At 39.0% G+C, this 18,444-nt stretch overlaps 1 protein-coding gene across 12 annotated transcripts in view; it reads right to left on the reverse strand.

Moving 5' to 3' along the window:
* Positions 1–18,444, reverse strand: part of LINGO2 (leucine rich repeat and Ig domain containing 2) — a 687,670-nt gene that overhangs the window by 43,524 nt on the left and 625,702 nt on the right. For 9 of the 12 annotated variants that reach the window (XM_088156133.1, XM_088156120.1, XM_088156122.1 and 6 more), the window contains one exon: positions 5,002–5,097. The exons of the other annotated variants lie outside the window; for them this stretch is intronic. The gene's annotated coding sequence lies outside the window, so the exon portion shown is untranslated. The remainder of the gene's footprint in view (positions 1–5,001; positions 5,098–18,444) is intronic. 12 annotated transcript variants of the gene reach the window in all.

The following is an 18,444-nucleotide window of genomic DNA, read 5'->3' on the forward strand; positions in this document are numbered from 1 at the left end:
GATTTGGATTTTTTCAAAGCCATGTCAAACAGTAGAGTGCACGAAGATCTTCAAGATGAAAATAAAATATATAGTTAATGTAGAAGAAATTGTTACATGGATACTAGCCTATGTAGGTTTGCTTGCTGTTAAAAATATTTTATTTTCCTGCGTACATCTCAGTGAGGCCTGCAGTGAGAAGTTACAGTATTTCTACATGTGATAACTGAGCACATGCTATCTTAAACCTCTAGTCTCTTCAGAATCAGAACACCTATGCTGAATTATAAATAACAGCCCCTGACAGTAAATAAATGAGGGGGGAAAAAAATGCCCCACAAACAGTTTTCTGGTAGTTAACTTCAAAGCTAAGGAAGTTCTGGACAATTGTTCTGCTACAAAATTACATTCTTGATGAGTGGAAACACTAAAAGCATCACAGTTGAGGCATCAACAATTACTTCTAGCTATCTGGGCGGATAGGTGAATCCCATCTCCCAGTAGTAAGAGCAATCAAGATATGAAAAATCCTCATCTGCCTATTTCCATTTACAGGAGTAATGCATACATGCAGAGCTTCTCTCCAGCCACCTACTTCCTCGAGAGTGCCCTTTCAGTAAGAATATTATGCTTAGTTCAGAAAACTGATTGTAGGTAATTGCAGGTAATGATTTGGTGCCATTAGCTAAATGCTTCTTCTCAAAATGAACTTCCAGGAAATCTACAGGTCAGGAAGCAGCTTTTCATAAGCAAGGTCAGCAGAACTGAACAACCACAGTCATGTGTGAGGACATATGAACAAGCTGAGCTATCATCCGAGTATCACTGTGGCTGTCACACATGATGGTCTTAGCCCTAGTAGCACGCTTTTTGATTCAAACCTATTTCTCTGCCACTTTCATTACTTTAGTTTCTTTAGTTTTGTAAGCCAGGAATGATAGAAATAAGTTCAGAGAAGGCATCATAGATATAGATAGATATAGATGATAGATGCAGTTACAGATATAGATTATATAGATATAGATATAGATATAGATGATATAGATATAGGTAAGTAATATATGTAAAGCAGCACCTTGTTTATCAGCCGGAGAGTTTCCTCTCTCTGAATGTCTGTCTTGAGGTTTTCAAAATTCACCATTTTCAATTGGGTTGAGTATTTTTAGTCTAATTTTATGAGACTACAAGACCAACCTCCTGTGCTAGCACAATTTTTCCCATGTCATCCTCAGATTAGAGAAGATCATGGAGCTGTAATAATCTAGAAGAGAACTGAAATAGTATGAGAATGCCTTTCTCTATGAATCTTTGCAATGAACTTTAGCTCCTGAAATGTAAAATGAGCAAAGTGCTTTGCTGCAATTTTTGAAATCCCAGGTGTAGAGACCCAGTCAATCTGGAAGCCAAAGCCACCTTACTAGCCCTGATAGTATCAAGTTTAAGGCAAGAGCACCAAAATGAAACAGAACATCTTCCCAGAAGATGGGATAAGGAAGTATCAGTTATATATCCTACTACAGAGATGCTTCTTAGCAGATTAAATGCATAATGCTGCTTACTCAGACTCTGGTATAATCTCACTGACCTTCTACTAAGAATTTTAACTAAGTCTGACAAGACCTTACTGTATTAATACCTCAGTGTTTCTTCCCATTCCTTCTTTCACACTCTACATGCCCTTTGTGCTACTCTGAAAATAAGATATGCTGCTAGTGTTGTGCTTAGAGAGCAGTATATGCAAAAATCTGCATACACTGATTGTGGATACAAAGGAACATATCCCCAGATCATGTGGAAAGAAGGAAACCTATTGCATCCTACAGATCTTTGCTGTGTTTCCTACCTAGGAAGTGTGCGTCTCTATCACTTACAATCACAACAAAACATATTAAATCAATACGTTCTATTTTATAAAGGAAATTATTTTACCTTGCAGGGATTCAAAAGTCTAAAGAAAACATGCTTCTACTATCATGCTTTAACTTCACAAAATAAAGTCTCACTCAATTTACAGCTGGTATCTTAGTGCCTTTGTAATCGGTATATTCATGTCAGCAATCAGATCCATGAATGTGTTTAATAGGTATAATTTCCATGAATCACTAATGGAATCAGTAGGAGGACATAATATGCATGCAAAAAATGAGGTGGTGCCCTTCAGAATCCTGGAGGGATTTCATCAGCACAAACCAGTCTATTTTTTTCCTTTAAAATCCAGGGGTTTTCTCTCAAGTAGGAATTTCACTGCAATCTGTAATAGAGGAGGACACATTGGCCTTTTATTCATCTTTCGTGAACATTTAATTTTTTAAAATATCAACTCTTTTAGCTTTGCTAAAACTTAGATATATGGAAATAAAGCTGTTTCTTAGCCTGGAAAAACATCAAGCAGTTTGGCTAGTACAGCCATTTTTTCCTCCGGATTTAATGCAAGGTAATTGGATGTAAATGCTCAGGTCCTATGTTGGCTCTAGAGGACTGAATAATTGGAAAGAGAATTAGTTCATTAATGCTCTAAGAACTCACCAGTACTTCCTCACAAAGAGAAAGGGGAAGGAATAATTCAGCCACAGCTTCATTTCAGTCATACACTGTAATAAAGATTCAGCACTTTGATTTTCCTAGAGCTCCACATTGATTTTAATTGGCTTTAGATCAAGGGCTACACTAAGCTTCTTCATGTCCAGTGTTTATAGACCGCATTCTGTCTGTGAGGCATAATCAAATACATTTAAAAGAGCTTATCCCTGACTAGTGATAACTGCAGGTAATGGGTAATGTTTTCTCTTCCCCTAATACAAGGCAAGAATCAGCAGTATACTCTACTGCTATTAATTATCTATATATTTCTGTCCTGTTTCCCGTCACCCATAAAAACTCCTCCCTAATAACTGACACTGTCAGATGACTGCTATATATGTTACTTACAAATCTTCAACAATCCGTTTGAGGAAGAAGAGTCCCTACAGATACTTATTTTCCCAGCTGATAGCACTGCCATTATGGGAGGAACGTTTATCAGTCCATAAAAATTCTCAGCAAGACTTGGCACACACAGAAAGAGACAAAAATTTGTTCCCTTTTGAATGCACAATGGCTTAGCAGTTGCTCCTCTTCAGTTAGGGAGGAGGGTAGGTTGAGGACAGCTTCTGGAGCGCAGTGTACTCCTAACTTGCCTATACCAAGAGCCAGTGAAACATGGGCATTTCCATCACAATGTAGGAGACCAGGAAAACGTGAAACCATCTTTTGGTTCAACAGGAAAGGAAAAACATATCCTGTGTGAAACTTAATATCGACTGATGAGCATGCAGTGACTATTGCACACCACACAAAAATATGAATCATTTGGAGGAAGGGGGAAACCAAAAAGTGGCATTAACTCAGGGAATTCAGTAATTAAAAAAACTTGAATATTTAGTCCTGGTAAAATAAGCACTCAGAATGCCCCTAAGGTTCTTGGAAAATAAAGAAGGAATCCTCACACTCCTTTTCTGCCCCAATATATGGTCCATCTCACAGGACAGAGTTTTTCACAAACTTCTTTGAAGCAAGTCGTTCCATGAGTTGTAGTTCTTTATGAACGGTTGACCATGTGTCTGTCTCGTGATGTGGTCCTTCATGAACATATTGTTCTAGTGTGGGTCCCCTGTGGGATCCCAAATCCTGACAGAAAACTGGCTCCAGCATGGATTCTTCCCTCCATAGCATCTAGTTTGGGCATCCACCTGGTCCAGGCTGGGAATCCTCCATGGGCTGCTTGTGGATGTCTGCTCCTCCTGGGGTTTACATGGGCTGCAGGGGCATAGCCTGACTCACCATAGTCTGCCCCAGGGGCTGCAGAGGAGCCTCAGCTCTGGTGCCTGTGAAACCTTCTCCCCCTCCTCCTTCACTGTCCTTGGTATCTACAGTGCTACTCCTCTCACATATTCTCACTCTTCTTCTGGATGAAGCTGCTGGGTATTTTTTTCCCCTTTTCTATAATAGATTATCCCAGAGTGATACCAGTGGGTTGAGTTACAGCCAACAGCAGGTCTGTCTTGGAGCCATCTAGCAATGACTCCATCAGACACAAGAGAAACTTCTAGCAGCTTCTCAAAGAAGCTGTCACCCCACTCCTATAGTCCACCCTACCACCCAAACCTTGCCATGCAAACCCAGTAAAGCAATGTAAGCAGAAAGCTGGTGAGTGCAGTAATTGGTTTTTTCCAAGGCAGAAGATCTGATGAATTAGCAGGTGGAATTCCATAGCAGGCTCAGCTCAGTATCTATTTAAAGGCATGTCTGCATCACAACAAAGTAACAGCCATTATAGAGACCTTTTCTACTGATATCCATTACTCTTACACACTTGTCCCTTTTGTGATATCAGCACAGAAGAAAAGATGTCTGAAGTAATTGCCATTGCATTATCATGCTTAAGCTCATTTTATCACAGTTTTCTGAACATCATCTTCCATTTTACTAAGGAAGTAAAGCTGATTAGGATTACTGCAAGCTCTCTAGGCCAATCCACCATTGATACCTGTGGAGTTATGCCAAAAATTAATCTTGCCCCTGAAATTAGTCATAAATGAAAGATTTATTCAAGTAATTAAATAATGAGTTGTAAACACACTACTTTCAAAAGCAAATCTCTTACAAGAAATCTGCTACTAAGACATTCAGAATGCAAGATACTTTGTACAAAAATGTGTTCCTGATGTGCAGGAAAGGAGACTCATTAAATTAGGAATTCAGTTCAAGCACAGGTATTGCCCTGCATTTAATGAATGAAGTGGGAATAAAAGGGGAGAGATCGGGACACCCATAAGGAAACTATTCTGCAAAAACAGAATTTTAAAACATGACAGGTAGGTAGAAGAGAAGACAGGACCCACCATAAAATTCACATTAGAGTTTGTGCTTGTTATAAAGAAAATAAAATACATAAAGCATGAATGCAAACATTACTTTATGAAAAGGAAAGAGAAGCACGTGTATGAGTTTCTGTTAGTTGCAGTACACAGTTAAAAAACTTACGAGTGTCTGGTCCGAGTGTGTTAAGGCTTGTGTGGTGGGTTGCTCCTAGCTGTGCACTGGTGCCCAGCAAAGCTGCTCTATCACTGTGTTCCTTAGCTGAACAGGGGAGAGAAAATAAACCAAGCGTTCATGGGCTGGGACAAGGAAAGGCAGAGATTGCTTACCAGTTACAGTCATAAGAACAACAGACACGACTCAAGGAAAATAGTTCAATTCATTCCCCATCAACTCAGAGTGAGACAACGAGGAATAAAACCAAATCCTAAAAACACCATACCCCTACCCACCCCCGCCCTTCCCTTCCCCTCCCCTACCCCCCTCCCCTCCCCCCCGCTACTTCCTAGGCTCAACTTCACCCCGATTGTCTCTACATGTTCCCAAACAGTGGCACAGGATGACAAGGACTGGGGTCTGTGGTCAGTGCATCATACGTTGTCTCTGCCTCTCCTATCCCCTCCATGGAAGGACTCATCACACTTCTCCCCTGTTCCAATGTAGGGTCCTTCCCACAGTAGTCCTTCCCAAAATGCTCCAGTGCTGGTTCTTTCGGTGGGCTGAAGATCTTCACTGGTCCAGCATGGGTCCCTCCCATGGTGCAGTCACTCAGGAACAGACTGCACGAGTTCTTTGTGGGGTCACAAGACCAGAGAGCAGACCTGCTCCAGCGTAGGCTCTTCTCTCCACGGGGCCACAGGTCCTGCCAGAAATCTGCTCCAGTGTTGGCTTCCCATGGGGTCACAGCCTCCTTCAGGCATCCTTCTCCAGCACGGGAGTCTTCCATTGGATCCCCATGGGATGCAGATTGAATTGCTCCCTTTTCTTTCTGTGGAATTTCTCCCATTGTTATGCTAAGAAGTTGTGGCTACACCTTAAAACAATAAGATAATGTTCTCTCTCACGGAGGTGGGTGGAGGGGGACACACCGGAAAAGGAAAGGTGGAATGGGGGGTCTGGGCGGGCTGCGACTCTCTCTTGCTTGGCTCGTGGAGTCGAAGGAGGATGCCCCGGTGCTCTGATCTGGCATCTCCCCTGCCACCCCAGCACTGAGATCCACGCTCCCTGTGTTGGACATCGCTCTGCTGCTCTCCCACCTCACGCTACCACCTCCGGACACTCTGCCGAGCACCACGACCGACACCGTGAGGGGGAGTCACTTTCCCCATCCCTCTCACCCCTGGGCCGCGGCCGCCATCACCCAGCTCTCTTCAACTGCGCGGGACCTGCCCTGCCCCCACAGCACCGGTAACTGAGCACAGGGAGACGGCCTGCGGCCAAAGGGACTGGAACTGAGTTATACTGTTCTGTTCTATTGTCAATTTTTATAGCTGTTGTTGTTTTCTGCCTTGTTAGATATCAGTAAAGAACTGTTATTCCTATCCCCATATCTCCTGCCTGAAGGCCTCTGATTTGAAACTAAAATAATTAGAAGGGAGGGGGTTGCTCTCTGCATCTCAGGAAAGGGGTTCTCGCCTTTCCTTAGAAGATACCTCTCTTTCGAACCAAGACAGGTCACAACCTTCTTCAGGCATCCTGCTCCAGCACGGGAGTCCTCCAGTGGATCCCCATGGGCTGCAGGGGTACAGCTGCCTCACCATGGTCTGCACAGGGGCTGCAGGGGAATCTCTGCTCCAGTGACTGGAGTACCTCCTTCCCTTCCTTCTGCACTGGCCTTGAGGTCTGCAGGGCTGTTCTCTCTTATTCTCACTCCTTTCTTCTCTGACAGCAATTGTTGCACAGCAACTTTTCCCTCCTTCTTCAATATTTAGTTATAGGGACTTGGCCTTGACTACTAACAGACCTGTCCTGGGGCTTCCAGCAGCTTCTCACACAAGGCACCTCTGTATCCCTCCTGCTACCAAGACCTTTCCATGCCTACCCCATACAGACAGCTCTCCTAAGAAGAGTTGAAATGTGGTAATAAACTAGATAAAACTAAAGAAGCGGTGGGAAATTCCTGGATTTTTAGTCAAATGTGGAAAATAGCCGGCACAAAGGGATAGATGGTCAGGATTTTGTATTAATTTTAGCTTGCAGACTTTGGAAAAAAGCATTGCTGATTTCTAACGGTTTTTTTTTTTTTCAATACAATCTATTTCCAATCATGGAAAAAGTGGAACAGCACAGGCCGAATGCAGACCAAATTGGATACAACAGGTAAGAAAAAAGAATGAGTGACAAAGTGAAAATTACTAGATTGGCTAGTGTTAATTGGAACAAAATTAGAATAATCTACAATTTGTTTTAAAAGACATGAAGTACTGAACCTTCCAAAGTGTAGGAATCCTAGCATTAATGTAATGTAACCGAGTAATGTAAATTTACTTTTTTTTTTTTAATATTGTGATTACAAAAATATCTTGAAATATATTTGGCGGATTTTTCTGCAGGAACATGTTCCGTGTGAAATGGATGGCTAATAAGGAACTGATTCTCAGAAAACTGACCCAATAGGCAGGGGTTCTGAACTAGGTTACAGGAAGAAAACTTTTTTTTCTGAGTGGAAATAAATATCTTGTGAAGCGTTACTGGGCCCATTTGGGACATATCCTGAAACACTATGCACCTTATGTGTCAAAAGGAGTAAGGATAAAAGTGCTTTTTTTCCCCATCTAACAAACAGAACTAGAGATGAGTTAGGAAGTCCTGCAAATGCAGATGGAAGCAGAAAATACGAGCAGAGAAAACTGAAACTGACCTTGTGAATTGTAATATTTTGAATTGTAATATTTTTTCCTATTTTCTGTCTTTAGTCTTTGGGTACATGCATTACTAGGTGAAGTGCCCATGGGTACATATGCAAGTACAAAATCTACTGTTCCCCCATCCCCCTCCCAAGAATGTATCTAGCAAATGTAGCTTTTCTAAGATGGATATATTACTAGAGGGGTATCTAGGTGATCATCTTGAATCAAATTATTTAATCTTTCTTTTTCTGTTCTGCTATCATGAACTTTTTGTGGTACTTGCAGTAGGGGGAGGTGAGAAGTAATGAAAATCAAGAGGGTGGTTTTTGAATCCTCAGTGCTCTTTTATGGTATTGTTCCATCAAGACTTATTGTCCCAGCTGTAGCTGAAAAAATTACAGAGCAATTACAGTCTAATGAGGAAGAATGGAGAAATCTACTCAAATTCAGTAAGAGAGAGAAAGTAGTATTCCTTGGGATTGATAAAGCCACCTTACATGCCAGTTAACAACCTGGAAAGACTACAAGAAATCTAATGCATTTGACAGCTAAAAGTACCAGCCAGTACTAAACATTTTCCACACACGGGGAGACAGATAGCTTCAAGGAGCTGTCCTTAAAAACTAACTGGTGCAGACAATCTATGGTATGTCTAAAAAAAAGTATTTACTTTTACATTTTCCTCTTTTATATTATTTAAATCCACAGGATAGGCAGAGTAATAAGATTTTCAAAGATGTTCAAAAACCTTGTGTTTTCATGACTTATATTTGTAAGGATGGACTCTAAACGGAGGAGGTGATCTCACATTGACCAGAAAGGAAAACATGAAACAGGGAGGGTGATCTGACTTCCGGAAAGTTTTCAGTTCATAAGTGCTGAACATCCTGTTAAAGACAGGATTATTGTTTGTAAGCCATTTGGTGTGTGTGTGCACACTCCCAGCTACAATGCAATATTGAGATAGTTGATCTGGCTCTCACCTGGTTGAAACTCAGTTAAAACTAAGGGCTAATACTGCAGCTCCTAAGTACAAATTTGCTTTAGTCAGATAATGATTTTTGGTCAATTTCAGGACTCATTTTTCAATGCTGACAGCTGACAATCTGTATCACTGTATATACAAACTTGCTATTGAACTTGAAAATCATGCTTGCCTACCTGCATTGAGTAAAGGAAGATTCTCATGGAATACAGGGGAAGCCTCTTTTCTGCGTGGGCTCATCAATTTACAGCAGTTTTACCCTCCAATCAGCATTTAGTTTAAATTCAAAATATAATAACAACATGGTTAGTTTGATGGGTTTCTGGATGAAGCCCAGGATTGTAGGAATGGTAAAGCAATAAACCTTGTGAAGTTACGGTGATGCTACTCTTATGCACTGTAGGCATAAATCTCCCAGCCTTCCCTCCTACTTCTTCCCTTCTTCTCCCTGGAAGTTTTTTTTTATTCTGCTCATTATTTCTTACCTCCTGAATATAAATTGGCTTTGCATTCCTTTGTGGTTGCATTTTAGCACACCTCCTGGACATCCAGCAGAGAAGAAGCAAAGTCCAACAGTGAAAAACACTAAGAGCTGTAGATATTTAAGACACAGTCAAAAGTGACTGTGGTGCATTCTCACCAATATCATTTTAGGAACGATTATACAGACACCCCAATAATTAAATCATTTACTCACTGGGATTTACAGAAATTGGTAATGATCAAGACATTGCACAATCAGCAGGCTGTACTCATTTGTTCTGCTGCTTAACATCACCACTGTGAGAACAACATTGTTTATTATGGCTCACAGGCAATAATCATTTTATGTAACATGAGGATTTTTTTCACTCAATTGCTTTCATGCTTTAGGCTGATGAAAATAATCATCATGCAACAATTACTTGCACCTCTACAGAAGATGCTCAAGAGTTCAGGCCACTGAACATGCAGTATATACATTTTTACTGGGGTACATGTTATCCTTTTGCACCTTTTAAGATAAAAGAATACAAATCTGGATCACTGCTTCCTTTTCCCCTGTGTTGAGAACCCTCATTAAATTCAAAAGACTGACAGTGTCCAGTAGCAACATATCTTCAGTTCTATGAAAGTATTCAGAAGCTAAAGATGAGGTGAAGGATTAGCTATGCAACTTTGACTTACCAAGATATTCAGAAATGAAATACCTATATCCACTGGGCACTGACTTGGTTTGAGGATTTATTTATGAATAATTCAAGATCTATTCATTTTAATTATAGGCAGCTGAAAATAGCCCAGCACTATATTATTCCATGCACTCACCTTTTGGTCTGCTAGTAGCAGCTGACCATAAATACACATTGCATCTCAAAAGGTTTGCATCTCATGTCCAATTCAGCATTAAAAATAATGCTACATGAGTTTGTAATTGATACTGTAAGCAATTTTTTGCTCTAGCAATGGAGGCAAAACATGCATGAGGTTGAAAAGCACTTAACTGAAGTGATGATTTGAGAGTAAGGGGGTCAAATTTATCATAATTTAACTTCATGAAGAGGCAAATGTAAACAGAAGCATTTTCATCCTGGAGAAGAGAATTCCAGTCTAGGCTCTTTGCACAAATCCATTGATTCAATCCACTCTAGGAACTCAAAGTTATAAGATAGTTGGGATCCATGAAGGCAGATACTTGGAATAAGGCAGCAAAGGATTTCACAGGGTACTCAAAATAATTCATAGTTTAAGTATATTTTGTTCACTTCACTCCTTTTCATAATATATCTCAAAGGGGTGCAAAGAAAGAAGGGATCTTTTAATCTCTAGATTTTAATACAAAGTAGATAAGATTTCATGACAAAGAAATTCAGGAATTAATATTTCTAGGCTATGGGTCATCATGGTAGGAGATACAGAGAAAACAGAAGATTAAAGTAAAAATTTACTTTGTTGCAAAGTAGAAGCAGATGAAAGAAAATGAAACTTGAAGAACAGGTACAAAGTAGACAATATATGGACTCAGTTTGATCAAGAGCCTTGCGAAATGAAAAAAATAGAAGAGTGCAATGTAAGAATTTTTCTACAGTGACAATATTTTGAACACATGGGAGAAAAACCTCTGAGAAGCTCAGTAGAAGACTGATGTGCAGGCCACTTGGTGTTGAGAGAAAGGCCACTTAGTGGAGAAAGATAAGAAAATGATGCTATTTATGGGTAAGAGAAATAAGGAAGGGCTCAGGCTACCTAGACTGTATGGAAACAGCTGAGGACATAAATAACAGCTATCCAATCAGGTCCTTTCTATAGTGATAGCATTAAAACATCCGTAACCAAGATAATTTGCTTATCACAAAGACATACATAGCGACAAGAAAATATACAAAGTGACAATAGTGCTATATAAATTATTCTTTAACTGTGGCACACTGAAGACTTCTTTTTATTAGGATGCTTATATGAGCAATCTCTCTGTGTTAAATCTCTCTGTGAAAAAAATGGGAGTTTTGTATATCAAACTCTTTTGCATACAATCACTAGCCCATTGCTACCCGAGCTGGTCTTTGTTTCTGGTACTTCCTGGCCTTATGCAGGCTACAGCTCTCGTGGTTAGGAACTGTGTGAGTTCCTGTGGGATACATATTGAGAAAGTAAGAAAATTACAGCCTGAAAAATATTCCAGGCTTGAGCTTTTCAGCTCTGTTCCCAGCCAATAAGCTGGTCCAGCTCAAGGCTAGGGAGAATTTCTCCCAAGGTGATAATTTGGTCAAAATAAAAATAAATTAATAACAAGATAGAACACGTGCTGTGGTGCATGACCAGGCCCTGGGAATGGGGTGTTTTCTCTCTGAACCAATCATCTTTTCTCTACTCTTGGAGTTGCGAGTCATGCTATAAAACCAAGTATGTTTCTGAATAGACTTGTCTCTTTCTTCCTGTCATGAAAGACGACCATAGCTGTGCATCTTATTTCCCCAGCACTTAAAGGGTTAAAACCCCTGTTGGGGGTTGAATTGTTCCCTTTTCTTTCTGTGGAATTTCTCCCATTGTTATGCTAAGAAGTTGTGGCTACACCTTAGGAACCATAAATGTTCTCTCGCAGGGAGGTGGGTGGAGACAGGAAAAGGAAAGGTGGGAGAGGGGTCTGGAGTGGGCTGGAACTCTCTCACTTGGCTCGTGGAGTGGGAGGACGGACCGGGCTCCGATCTGGCATCTCCCCTGTCATCCCAGCACTGAGATCCACGCTCCCTGCGTTGGACATCACTCTTCTGCTCTCCCACCTCATTCTACTACCTCTGGACACTTTGCCGAGCACCACGACCGACACCGTGAGGGGGAGGCACTTTCCCCATCCCTCTCACCCCTGGGCCGCGGCCGCCATCACCCAGCTCTCTTCAACTGCGCGGGACCTGCCCTGCCCCCACAGCACCGGTAACTGAGCGCAGGGAGAGAGGGCCTTGGCCAAAAGAGACTGGAACTGAGCTATACTGTTCTGTTTTGTTGTCAATTTTTATAGCTGTTGTTATTTCTGCTATTTTGCATTGTTAGATATCAGTAAAGAACTGTTATTCCTATCCCCACATCTCCTGCCTGAAGGCCTCTGATTTGAAACTAAAATAATTAGAAGGGAGGGGGTTGCTCTCTGCATCTCAGGAAAGGGGTTCTCGCCTTTCCTTAGAAGATACCTGTCTTTCGAATGGAGACAACCCCTTTCCACGACTACAGTTCTCCTGCCAGTTAATTATAAATGAAAGATATTGTGAAGCATTAAAAACCTGGTGGTTTTTATGCAACTTCTTCATGTCTGGGTCCACTTTTTCTAAACTCTCAAAGATGAAGAAGTCAAGTCAAATCTTAGTACTTTTATTATCTGTTCAGAGAGAAGAAATGCTCTGCTTTTCAGAGGACAACATTTTGAACTTCAAGTACTGTGCTGGGTAGATAATATTTATTAGGGGCAGTGAGATTGAGAGAAAGAGAGAGAAATCTATAATCACAGGAAGGGTCCAGAGTGAAAATCTATCAACTCTATTCAAACTGAAGAGCAGCGGACTTATTATCTATACAAGCATGAAATTATATATCTCCCAGTGAGTCTGACCCTAACACTGAGTGCATTCATGGCACTTGTCTGATGACATCATATTTTTTCGGATTTCAGGTAGCTCAGTTGTTCTGTAGAGACAGTCAGGGTGTTTTTATACCCCTTTCTGCCATACCTGATTAGTCCTATTGAATGAAAGAAATAAATCCAGGCTTCTGCAATGCTAAGCTATTATCATTGCATGCAAACAATAATCATCCATCACAGAAAATCCATATAAAGTTGATATTAGCTGTTCTAAAGGAATTTAGCAGTAAGATTGAGCAAGGCCATATTTTATTGTAATCCACGTGCTCCCAGCAGTCTCCTATTCCTACAAAGACAATGCATCACAGAGAGGGAATAGAAAAGCTACTAGTTCTGTTGGGCCAGAGAGCAGCAGAATACTGCTTCTGAGCAGAGTAAAGGTGGAAAGCAAGTCAATCTTAGAAAGAAGAAAGAAGAAAGAATGGAGATGCCACAAAGACAGTCGAACATCAAAACAGTTATTTTACTAAACCATGCAAGTAGTATGAATATCTTATTGACATCTTAAGTATGGAAGAAAACCCAACCCATACCTTAAGCAAGCCCTTCCGAAAACACCATACTTTAAGGAGAGCATGACTGAAGCTTTCTTTGACAGTATAGTGATCACAACCCATGCTGCACTAAATGAGGCACAGTTTTCTCTCTCTTTTCTACAGTTTCTCAGCTGAAAATAGCTGAACACTCAAGTACTAACACTGAAGAAATGCTGTGAAGTAGTTAAATACTTTAGCACCACTGCTATATTAATTCTTTAATTAACGAAATAAATATCTTGCCATAGTTTAATAAAGGAAAGTGAGGTAGAGTGTAAGAAGGTAATCACAGAAATGAAAGCAAAGGTTTCTTTTGTAAACTAGTGGTACGTACTCATATATCAGTGTTTACCATTTTAATTGAAAACAAAACAAAACAAGCACTGCACCAAAAGTTTTGAGCATGAGCCCTTCCATTAAAATTCTTGCTCCATTGGTATTCAAGTTTTATACTCCTCCAGCTACACACTCTTCTTTCACAAAACTAAAACAAATAATGTGTGAAACATATTTCTCTTATCTTCACTTTACAGATTTAGAATGGACACCAAGGTAAAAAAAATGGTTCTTTCAAGGTCTTGAAGGAAGCCTGCCTTTAAGCCAATAAATCTATATTTTTGAAATTTCAGTACAGCATGATAATAACCAAGAACTCATTTTTATCCTTATTTGAGTGGTATTCTGCTCTTACTATTATTACTTCTTTGATTTTCCATATAAAAGACAGGATAAATAGCTTTAGTGTTTTAAATGTAGCATCTCTACACGGAGAACTCATCTTTTGCTTTTCTCCATTTGGAAAAAAAAAACAACAAAAGCAAGAGATCAGTGAACTGTGGAGAGATTTGTGTAACTGGACCAAAATAACTTTATGGCTTCTTCATAACATGGGCTTTGAACCTGTGAATTTTACTGCAAAAATCTAGAAGTTCAAATTTGATCCAAAAAGTATTCTAAACTGGACATAAAACCAATTTGTAATAAATTTCCTAAGCTCCTATATGAATCAGGTGGGAAAACACAAAGTGCTTTCCTATTTATTTATTTATTTGTTTGTTTATTTACTTAGTAACTTGGATAATCCATGAAAAACTTACAAGTCACTTTAAACTCAGTGTTGAAACTTGCAACGTTCGTTCTTGACAAGACTGCTGTGTAAATGGAAATGGGACTTCTGACCACTCTCTGATAGAGAGCACCTCTCCATTTTCCCCTGATTGCAGAGTATTGTAATTTCCTGTTGGCCAACGCTGACGACAGAATTGTTTTATAGTCTGTTGCTCAGAGCATACCCAACAGTGTGCTCAAACATTAAAACAGCATACAGCTAAAAAGATCTCAATGCTTCTTTTACTGTTACTTCTATTCACCAATACTTCTAATAATTACAGAGTGCTGTTCAGGATATTTGCCATTCAGTGAAACTTTATTTATATTTTCATGTTAACAGACCTTTGTGTGTTCTGATCTTTAAAATAGGACATTTTTCCGAAATATCTTAGAATTATATATCTGTGAAGTACAGTTGCAAAATACATTGTTATTTAAAGCTTACCATGACATATGTTGTTTGTAATATTGCCACTAAATTCTCCTCAGTTCCTTGGTGGACTGTAAGCAGAACCCAATATGTATCTTGGGCAAAGCAAAGGAGTCTATCCTAAGTTTCCATCCAACAATGCAGTGACTAGAAAGGATTCAGATTTTATCAGATTTTGACCTTTATACTAATGGAACTCTTACTTCCTTAAAGGCTCATAATAATGCTTTCCCAATTACGTTGTGGTTTGCTTATTGACAAGGAAGACTGATTCTTTAAAAGTTAGATAGATTTCTGCAAATCTTTTATTGGATAGTTTATACCTCCAATGATGTTATTTAATTATTTTGTATAGAAAATGGGAGGTAGCATTCTGTAGCTGTAGGCCAGAAATACTAGAGATAGAAGGTATTTCCTAGAGAAGAAAAAAAAAATTACAGAATCCCAGAATTAGTAAGATTGGAAGTGTCCACTGGAGCTCACCTAGTCCAGCCTTCCTTCTCAAGCAGGATTCCCTAGAGCACATCACTTTGTATTTTGTCTAGACACTTTCTGAATATCTCCAAAGAACGAGACTCCACAAGCTCTCTAGGCAATCTGATCTAGTGCATGGTCACCAGCACAGTAAAGAATGTCTTCCTCATGTTTGGATAGGACTTACAGTGCATTGTTTTCTGCTAAGTGCCTCTTGTCCTATTGCTTGGCACCATCAGGAAGTGCCTGGATCCATTCTCTTGAAACCTTCCCTTTAGACACTTGTATATCTGGATAATGTCCCCTCCCAGCCTTCTCTTCTCCAGGTAGAAAAGATCCAGATCCCTCAGCCTTTCCTCATGAGACAGATACTCAAATCCCCTTTTCACCTTTGTGCCCCTCTGCTGGATCCATGACTCCATGATCTCCCAGTCTATCTTGTATTGAGGAGCCCAGAACTGGACACAGCATTCCATTCCATTTATTGTTTCAAGCATTTTTACTAATTCAGTTGTCTGACAAGAGTCATTATGCAGTCTTTAATAGTAAGGATTTATCTTTTTCTTTTAGGCAGTACTTGATACATTAAGTGAAACTGTCTTATGAATCTTCCTTAAAAAAAAAAAAATTAAAAAAGAACCCCAAAACATATATCATCACATTTTCATAGCAGAATTTCACATAGCTGTTCAAGTAAGATTTATATGCTACTCAGAGCAAAATTATTTGAAGAAAATAAGGTTCTCATAATGTACTAGAAATATGCTTCCTTATGTTCTACTTTTGCCATCAATTCCTGAGGAAAGAATAAAGCCCAGCAGTATTTTGTAACCAAATAAATATCAACTTATGTATCCATATTATGCTTATTGGCAGAAAAAAGTGCTTTATTAAGTAGCATAGCTTTATAAAGTAAAATAGCTTCATTTTAATAATGGGCCAATATGAAATAAGACTAGAATCCACTACTAAATAGTGGATATTTAGCCCATTCAATTGTTATTTTTCACTTTAAAAATTACTTCTTTTTTAGTTAGCCAAAGACATATAGAAAATTTATAAGCTAACTCTGACATATGTCCTACATTGTACATTTGAAAAAAAATACTTCCAGTCTAAAGTTTGAAAGTAAGGATACACACAAAGATATATATTCAGATCTGTGTACATATATACACTAACTGCACAGCTGCACAATTGCAACTGGCCTACAGTAAGCTAAGTATGCACCTGACATTCCATGCGTCTTTTCACTAAAAGCTAGATACTTCTAGGTTTTGGTTTAGAGCTGGAGGTCCCACAGGCAAGCTGTTAAAGTGCTCAGAAAGGTAGAAGATAGGAAAAGCTAGTAGATAACAGAAGCTAATTTAAAAAATATATATTCTCAAGAAATCTCTCAAGTTATTTCTTAAGTAATTGCCCAATTTTGGCTTCTTGATACTACCTGAAAGACTGAAGTATTTATCTGGAAATTGCCTAGGAGCTACAAAAGGCTAAGGACAGATCCATGGAAGACATATGTGTGCTTTTATAAAAAGGAACAGGTAAGATTTCATGATGTCATACAAAATAGGAAGAATTGTTTGTAACTTTTTAATCATATAAATGGATTTCTAAAGTATCTTTCTGTATTCTGAAAGGCACTTCTTTCCTTTCTATTAAAATGTATTCCAACTAATCTCATTTAATAAACACTACTTTCATAGGGTTTACGTACATATTGAACTTGCCTGTGTATTAGCTGCCTTTTTATTCACTCTTCCTCTAAAAGGAAATCATGGTATATGTGATAGAGTATAAGGTGAATGATTAATGTTTCCTTAAATTATACAAATATTTTACTTGAGGCATTAAAAATTTCACCTCTATGTTATTTTTTTGCAGTTATGCATTTTAAAATTCAACCTTGAATAATGAAAATATTTCTTCCAGATAACTGCAGAACCAAGAAGACAAATGTTATTTAGAGTGTGTGAGGATATATTTTACAATAAAGATGAATGGGTAATGGCTAAGATACACAATGACAAATAAGATGTGGAAAAAAGTGTAGGTTTTACTATACTGTGAATCATAGGTTATACTTTATTGCTAATTTTCTTTTTTTTTCATTTATTTCTTAATTTCTCAATTTCACTCGCCATTTTGCAGCACTTCATTGAATTGCATGATAAGAAGTATTACTTGTTAAAAATAATTGTGGAAATTGTGAAGCCTAAGTCTATACATACACATCCTGCAACCAAGAAGAGCTGTAACATTTTATTGCTGTGAAATACATAAAAATTTGGGCAATGTCGGAAATGAGTTTTGGCATTGCCTGTAATGTTGATTTTCATTGTTGCTCAGAAGGTACCAGACTGACCAAACCATCAGCATTTACTTACTGATAGTGAAATAAGGTTTCCCTAAAAACTATAATTTTTATTCTCTATTCTACCTCCTTCTCTGATATAATATGCATATAACTGTATTTTCACCTCTAGGAAAAGTCGTCACCCATAGTGCTTGGTAACCTGAACAGAGCAGCTGGTCACACAGAGGTTACAATCTGAGATGTACATAAATACCTTTGCTAGGGAATGAGTGGATGGCTCTCTCCACTGGCCTCCCTCTCTGCTAAACAAGGCAAACACAAAAGTTGAGGTCAGGAAACAGAACACAGGTATTGCAGCCTTCTACCAATTTAGGATGTAGGTATTCCTCAAATCCTCAAAAACTGTTATTTTACTTTGCAGCACTTCTCCTGTGATCTGATTACAACTCCTCTCACAGTTAGTACTGTCACAGTGATGGTGTCTTGTAACACCATAACATACTCTCTGGATCCGCCACAACTGCAGGAAAAAACATCTCTCTTCCTTTCCATCTCTTCTTCTCCTAAGATGTATTAGTAATCAGGTGATAATTAGTACTTTGAATACAGTCATAAAAATGGTTCTAATTAAAGAAATATCATTGTCCATTGTCCTAGTAACTACAGATTAACTAATTACGTGGCTCAGTAGCACAAAGTTAAAAAATAAGAAAACAAGAAAAAAAACCAAGGATGTGCATCTATTTGTGTCTTTGGAGGCAAGTGTGTATCTGGCCAGAAAAATATTACAAAAATT

Source organism: Sturnus vulgaris, chromosome Z, assembly GCF_052056855.1.
Source record: "Sturnus vulgaris isolate bStuVul1 chromosome Z, bStuVul1.hap1, whole genome shotgun sequence".
Classification (NCBI taxonomy): Eukaryota; Metazoa; Chordata; class Aves; order Passeriformes; family Sturnidae; genus Sturnus; species Sturnus vulgaris.